The sequence below is a fragment of the Thunnus maccoyii genome, chromosome 20 (genome assembly GCF_910596095.1).
Source record: "Thunnus maccoyii chromosome 20, fThuMac1.1, whole genome shotgun sequence".
Lineage (NCBI taxonomy): Eukaryota > Metazoa > Chordata > Actinopteri > Scombriformes > Scombridae > Thunnus > Thunnus maccoyii.
Genome location: NC_056552.1, coordinates 23500928 through 23509523, shown reverse-complemented (window position 1 = coordinate 23509523; position 8596 = coordinate 23500928).

Sequence of the window (8596 nt, the reverse complement as noted above, 5' to 3'; positions counted from 1 at the left end):
TACAACCAATGAAGATGCTACTGTGTCTTTGCCAGTCTGTACATCATCTCCAATCATTTCAGAGGCTCATAATCATGTCATGTCTATTTTTGTCATTATGATAATAAAACAACATAATACAATATAGAGTCAAGACAAAAAATCTACGACTAAAATGTACATATAGAGAAGGTAGAGGTATCAGAAACAACAACTTATCTTTGGAACATAGAGAAGATCATGATGAAATTATGTTCAGAAAAACCTTCCAGTAACAGCAAAATGGACTGTTGTCTTAAAATCTGGAAACATCAGTCATTTATTGGAAAAACTGGATACCTTCTAAAAAGATCTCAAAAGGGGTTAGGAATCTATCCAAAGAGAAAGTTCATAAAAACATGGGACTGTAAGAGGCCTTCATATTTCATATCCACTGAAGATCCTACACCTAAAGTTTAAAAATCCTGCTGTATATCACCTCAAATGTCCTACATAGGCAAAACTGAATGCTGCAAGACTGAATGCTACATAAAAGGACCCAACAGTATTGTGTATGAACATTTAACAGCATGAAAAAATTCCAACATCGAACAGATATCATGAAACTTCCAGATAAATTGGACTTGATATCTGGAACAAATCTGTGGATGTCCTAGTTTCAAATCCACGTATGCATATATTCAGTTTAAAGCTGCCTTGTTAAGAACTAGAAAATTTCCAACCTTGGCGCCCCCTAGTGGCAGCATCAAAAATTGTGTTTTCTTGGGATGAATGTTCTGAAATCGACACAAGGCATTGCATATTTTCTCTAGAATTTAAGAAATGTTTCTACTACACTGACTTTGCTGTCAGAAAATTTTTAAAGATGCTACATAAATTTTACACACAGAGGCTTTAACATTAAATTGTTTTGCTCCTCTGATCTGCTGTCTCTATAAAATGTTTTAGAGCTGAGTACAACTGGGACACAGTTTTATATAGTAACTGTATATCTTTAACTCTCTTGGCAACAGATTTAAAGCCTTGAATCCTGACATAAAATAAATAAATCAGTCAGAGAATAACTTAAAACAATGCTAGAAAAATAAATCACTTGTGTCATTTTTTGCATCACATTTAATCAGATGAACAACATAGGAAGGAATGTCTGCTTTCCTGGCTGTCAGTATGGTCTTATTTCACAGTGAGATCCTTCTATTTAGCTTGGTTACTTGACAGCTATTGCATCTTGGCTATGGGTACAGTGTCTTATCAGTGTCAAAAACACTTTTTCATGCCAGCTCCAGTCAAAATTCTCATCATATTTCTCCTGAGCCCTTGTTAAAATCTTTTAGCCTCCATGCACGTTTCTGATTGCACCACATTCATATCAGCCTGTCCTCTGAGACAAATCAGTGCCATCTTCATTATGGTGATATTTTCAGAGCTTAAGAGGAGCTTAGCTGCTGATGAGTTGCCCTGTCACAATTCAACAAGGTGTCCCCTCCTTTCACAGCTCACTGTTACTGTCTTCACTTATCTCTTCCTGCAGTCTACGAATCTATCGCTTCATCACTCAAGTGTCTCCTTCAGTTGCCATCATTTGCTCACTTCTCTTTCTTAAGAATCCAGACAACCAACCATTACTTTTACTTAGATTTCAGCCTTTTCTTCCATTTACATAGCATTTTTTGTTTTCTCCTTTAAGCCCGGTCACAGCCTACACTATCAGACTCTTTTATCAATCTGACTTCTCTGTTGTCCTCTGCAACACAATATCTCATCCACCTTTTGTAATTCAGGGTGACTTACAACCTGACGTATTATCTTTCCTGAAAGCCGTCTGCTGCCACTTTATTTATTTCCAGGTGAGACATGGTGTCTTTGTGAGAAATGAGGACTGAGACACACTTCTTCACTGTCCTTGTTTGACAATGTGCAGACAGTGTCCGGAAATCTGGGAGTAATTAGGAACAGACACAATGAAAGACATATTCAGGAGGAGAGTTATTGAGCTTTAGTCTGGAGGTGGAGAGAAGCAGTCTCAGTTTCATTTGTATCGAATGGTTGCAATCAAATTATATCCAAAGACTCCTATTTAAAGGGGTATTTTAATGATTTTACACATCAGGATTAGTTTATTTGTCATGGTTAGTACTACTCAGCATGTGAAAACAGTTGCATAATGTCTTCTGTGGCTCTGGAGGAGCTTCATTAATTTTGAATATGTCATCATGGAGACTACAAATTTATACCAGAGAGGGAGGGTCTAAGAAAGATGTGATAAAGGTGCATTATGGGAAATGTAGGATCCAATGTTTTTGGAGCTTAACCCATACCCATACAGGCAGTACACACATTGCAGTTAACTACCAGCATGTAACAGTATCTCAAAATCATGTTATATCTGCCTTACCGACTTGTAGATCAACTTCACCTTTTCTGAATATTGGCCAGATGAATGTTGCTGGTAAATTCAAAGCATCTTTCAGCTGAACTTGTCAACAGTTTGTACAGATGATCTCAATGCTCTTTAAGAGTTTCAGAGGAAGGTTGGAGGTTTTCAATTGTTGTCACAACCACGTCATAATGTTTCCACAGTACAATGGCATTCCCCGAATCATTTGGGATTTTAAGAACCTTTTGTAAATGTTTGCTTTATTTCATCCATTACTAACTGCTAGCTTGCCAGACAAGTCATTGGCTATGCTCTGTACCTCTCCCTGATTGCAACACATGACACGCACTGATGCAGACTATTGGCAGAGTCAGTGAGAGAAAGAAAAAGAGAAAGAGAATTTCCTTTTTCAGCTGTGTTTGGAAATAATATACATAAATAGCCCGAAAAAAGCTCCGGGTCAGGTTGCTGAACCATATATCAGAGAATGAAACCCAGCATATCAGGATACAGGTTTTGAAACTGACTAACATAAGTGGAGTCACTCCAGTGTTAACACTTATCCTATATCTCCTCGTTTCTCTCAAAATGTTTGTAAAACACACTCCAAAGGCATTCTTATTCTCCACATAATAAGTTATCTATATTTGTGGTAGTGCTGACACATGTATATTGTTTTTTTGGAGTTTCATTCTCCCCACAGTGAGACAGTAATGACCTAAATTATGTGAGTTTAAAGAATTCAAATCAAATGCTTTCAGCACTGCAAGGCACTTTGGCATCTGGACTTTCCACAGCATCTTTGAAATATGCATCTTTTAACTGTCCTTGTTGGAACAGTAAAATATAGTAACAGCTGACTTCGCTGCACAACCATTTTATTGACAGTAAACATACTGAAATGATCACCTCGACAGTATCAGTGCTGAATTGCTGCCATAGGAGCTGGAGTATTAAAGCAGGACCTCCTTATACTTCGGGGCTTCCGTGACTTAATGTGCTGACGGCTGCTTTTCACTGCTGGGAGCAAGCAAAGTGTTGACTGCCACACAGCTAATGCTGCTAGCACAGAGAGGCAGCGATAGATCTGTCACATAAATAGCAATAACACCTAAACATGAAAGCATTGTCGAGTATCTCTCCACTCACTCCTCAGGGAAAATGTAAAGCAGAGAAGGATGCAAAAGTAGGAAACTGATGACCTGTGGAGGAAAGTAACTTACAAAGAATCAGCTTTCTATATTTCTGTGTGGCTCCTATCTGTCTATAAAGGCACAGTGGAGACAGGGTGGCAGCCTGGTTATCTCTGTCAAAGAGCCAGGGTCGAGTGAACTGATGGCCAGATTGGCAAGAACTTGACTGTGCACATACTCACATTACCCGAGGAGACCTATTTATTTTGACCTTATGACCTTTCCCTGTGACCTTTCCTCCAGTGCCATCATTTCAGTTCACACTTTTAGTTTTCAAATGAGCATTCCTCTTGGTCTGTACTCTTTCAGACAACACCACCAACGCACTCAGAGCAAACTTTATAGTAGTTTAGTTTCAGTTTTGTTTGTGTGTTGGGAGAATTGGGGGAGTTGGGGTGGGAGGGTGTTTGTGGGGGGATTTTGGTAAATACAGTACTCATATTTGCTTATTTTGTGAGAGTGAGATAAGAAGATCAATATCAATCTCATGTCGGTGTGTGAGGACCCGGAGGAGGTTGTGTTTAGCCTAGCTTAGCATAAAGGCATGGGGGAAAAGCACCAAAAAATGCCCCCAAAGCTCAGAAATTAACAGGTTTTGTGATTGTTTGAATCCACACATGAATAGAAATGTAAAACCAACTATTTGTGGTGTTTGGGGGAATTGCGTGATGGCATTATTTTTCTTGACAAACCACATTTTATCCCTCTGCCAAGTGCTTCTATGCAGCGTCTCTTTTTGTTTGCCTGATAGAGTCAATAATCAGTGGTTTTGGTTTAGGTCTCTGTACAGGCACCGTGATGGCACACCTGGCAACAGCACTGTGACAACAAGACTTAGGGATGCTGTGCACATCAACTACACCTGGCTGTTGTTCACCAAAAAGTAGTTACACCACGCGACTCCTTCTACAATGAGTTTGGGTACAAATTAAACAAATAAGATACAACTTGATAATTAGTGCACCTTAGAGCAGTTGATAGGTGTACTTCTTTAACTTTTGACAGAGCCAGGCTAGCTGTTTTCCCCTGCTTTCAGTCCTTATGCTAAGCTAGACTAATTTCTTCCTGACTCCAACTGAACAACCTGAACATAACATACAGACAAGAGTGGTATCAATCTAGGCAAGAAGCCGAATAAGCATATAGCCCTCAAATATCTAACTATTCCTTTAATGTGACAATGAGACAACTTTAGCCAGTGTATTATAATTTTTCTGTCATCTACCTTGGACAGTTCCGACTGTCAGTTTAACAGTGAGTCCCTTTGTCTGACACTTCCTAGAATAGGGGTTTAATTTCTGCTGAGAATACCTACGAAAATATATGTATTCATTAGTTTTTATGCTCTTTTTTCTGATTTGATTAATTTGATTTTCTTTTAGTTATTTCTGATTGTTCAAGAAATAATCTTTTACCCATCACTAAATAACTCAAAATATTCAGTAAAACATTATTAGTTGATTACCTAGCTGCATGGAAATATTCATCACCCTGCTCTAATGTCCTTTGAGGCTGATTGAATCTCGCTGAATTTCCACCCAGAACAATCACACAATGAAGCCAAGTGCTCCGCTTTCAAACAGAAATACCACTATTTGCAATTCCAATCGAGTTAAAGCATTCATTATTTTCATCCACTTCATACTCCCCAAAGGGGAAATGCAGCAGGCTCGGTTTAATTGAATTAGCCGAGCACCAACCAGCAGTAAGATTGATACAGCAGACCCCATGTTACTTGGTCATACATCTCAGGCCGGTGCCAAGGTCTAAGTGAACCGTAACTAAAAGCTTATTGACCCTCCACAGCTGCCATATTGGCTAATATCTCATCTGCTACATGAAGGCAACTAAAACTGTGAAGTATGAAGCATATAAAAGGGTCATGTGATCCACCCATAAAAGCAGCTATATAACACTGAGAAACACTACAGAACACACGGCAGCTATCATATTTGTCCCAGCTGCTGTTATATTCCCTCTGCAGCCCTTCAAAGGCCCCCAACACAAGTTAAACATTTCCTTATTTAGTCAGAACTTGACTTACTTACTTTACTGAATCTTGGAACTATGTCCCAAATGCAGCCAGCTATCCGAACCCAAGCCTACTAGCCACAGAGATTCCCTCTCTGAGGTTTCTGCCACAACATCTATACAATGGAAGTGAATAGAATTTTAAGTTTAAATTTAAAAAGCCTAACAGTGTCATCTCTTTCAAGAAACAATGTGCCTGTAACTCTGGATTAAATCAGGAGACCTCAAAGGATTCTGGAAAGATATGTTACTGTTGAATTTTAAATATCATGTGAGCGCTACAAACAAAATTCCAATAACCTCCATTGTATGAGGCTGATGGCAGATATCTCAAAATCTGATAAAAACTACCTGCATGGCTGGGTACCATGAGAGATAAGAGAGAACATGGTTTTTTGTAATTTGAGTGAACCGACCCTTTAAATTTCCAGTATTTTTGGCCTGAAGCCTATTACCCATATCATTTTTTGTGCTATTAGCCTGTCATGTCAAAAAGTTAGAGCTTCCTTGATCTAAATTAACAACCAAAGCTGTGCCGCTCTAATAGCCTGTGACACAATCATTTATTACATTGTCTGACATTTGACTCTCAATAACTTGACTGCCATTTCCATTAAGCAGCCTACCAGGTGTTCCAATCTCGTAAGAAATCCATCTGCTGAGACTGCGGATCACCATTTACATCCTATCAATATCCTCTCCAGTGGTAGGCTGTTATTTTGCAGATGTATATTTCTGGTAAAAACAGGGTCTCAGAGGCATAATCCCTGTCTGTTCCATCTGGCTTTGGCCTCGCTACCCTGTAACAGCCTGGCTTTGAATTTTCCTTCCAGCCCTATAACTGTCCTTGCTTTCCTGTTACACTCCTATCTGCTGTGTAATTTGCGAGTGTGCCCCGCCACCTGAGACCCCCTTTAACCTTCCAAAAAAACAAGAGAAGAGTGAAAGGAGGGGGATTAGATTCTTTCTCCACAAAATCAGCCTGTTGAAAAGTAGGCCACTGAGCTGCCTGGCACTTTTGTGATGGTGTCTGGAATGCCACACAACATTTATGTATATCACGTATTATATACTGCACTTTTTTAAATGAAGACTATGAATTTTAAAACAATCTAATGCCAAACAGCCATTCATTTACAATCCTGTCTCTTAGAAATTATGTTAGTATACTAATAATTTGCAACCGCAAGTAAGAGCAACACCTCTTAAATTATGTTTTTTTAATATAATGAAGAAATGTAATTTTTTCTTGGAGACATGCTGATTCAGAGTGGTGTGTATTAGCCAGCAAGGGAAGGACCCAAATGCAGACCATAGAGGCAGGCAGGGACAGTTGGGTGGGTGGCAAGTCCAAACAGCAGTAGTATTAAATCCACAGAGTTGCAGGGATGAAACAGGGAAGAGTCCAGACAGACAGGCAAAGGTCCAGGTAAGAGGAGACAGAAAAAAGAAGCTCAAAAGCACTGACAAAGAACAACATGACAACTATAAAGATCTGAGAAGGTACCAAAGGGGCCGGTATGTGAAATATGAGGTGCAGGTGGGGAAATGGGTGGGGAAGCTCAGGTGAGGGGAATAAGGTGATTGCAGTGATTGTAGGGCAGATGGGAGTGGCAAGATCTAGAAAGCAAGGACAAAAGTCTGAGGGCATCTGGTGGACTGGTGGAGTATGGCAACTGAGGGAACTGGGGAAGTGGGCATGTAGCTGGAGGAAGGGACATAGAGCCAGACTGCTGCTGGATCTTGATCTATACTACACAGAGGATTCAGCGAGCTGAGTGTACAGGATTAGGATGGACTGATATGTTGGGCTGCTGTTGACATTTAACTGAAAAATAACTGGAGGTCAGAATATATGATCTGCCTTATTTTATTACATATTGATCGACAATACTACACCGGTTTTCTTCTGGAAGACCACACACCAAAACCGCCTCCTAGACATTACTTTGTATATAAAAAATTTACAAGTGCAAATTTGTTTTCAGAGAAACATAATACCACCCGAATCATGTTTTTAGCAACATAATGTGGAAATGTTTTTGATACACTGCCATGTTGTTAAATTCTGATACAGGACACGTCTGCAAAATGTTCACTGTCTACATATTTCATGTGTACTCATATGAAAAATATGTCTAAGTGCTTCAAATGACTGTGGACTTTTTGTATTTTGCCAAGGCCATTGTTTTTCCCTAACCTTAACAAAGTGCTGAGAGTGCCTAAACATAACCCTAAAAAGTTTAATCACACTTTAATCTCTGCAAATGAAATGTTGTCAGTGAACATTTCACTGATATGATCAGTATCAACATTTTGTGACTTGCCAGATATGTCAATTAACAGCATTTCCTTATTATTATTATTATTATTATTATTATTATTATTATTATTATCATTATTATTATTATTATTTCTAACAGATACTTGGCATTACATTTCCTCCAAAACATATTTGCTGTTTCAAATTAGTACTATATAAACATAATTTCTAGGAGAGTAAGCCTAACCTTAACTCATGTGATAATAAAGGATGAATTCCTGTACACTGTCAGCACTGACTTTATCACAGCCAATAATGGTTTTCTATTAAACTTATAAAATATATTTTTTGTATTCCATGGATTTTGATATATATTGTTTATCTTATTTTAAAGATGTGCTGATACATATCAGAAAACCAATTACTCAGAGATTCAGCTACATCAGCGCATAAGATTTGTCCCAAATCATAGCATTTTGTAAAAAAAAAAAAAAAAAAAAGGCAATTTGGTAAAAAATCAACACAGCTGTTAAAAATCTTCATAATAAAACAATATACAGGTGACACCTCAAACCTCACTGCTCATTTAAGAAGGTGACATGCGATAAAATTACAGATAGAAGCAGTAAACACTAGGCACGTCATGTTAGCATTAGCAGCTAATGTCATTTCTAACAGGCCCCAACTCCTCCCAGTTACTGAGCTGTTGTATTTACACTGGCACGTCTATACAGAGTTATGAAAATGCCAAAC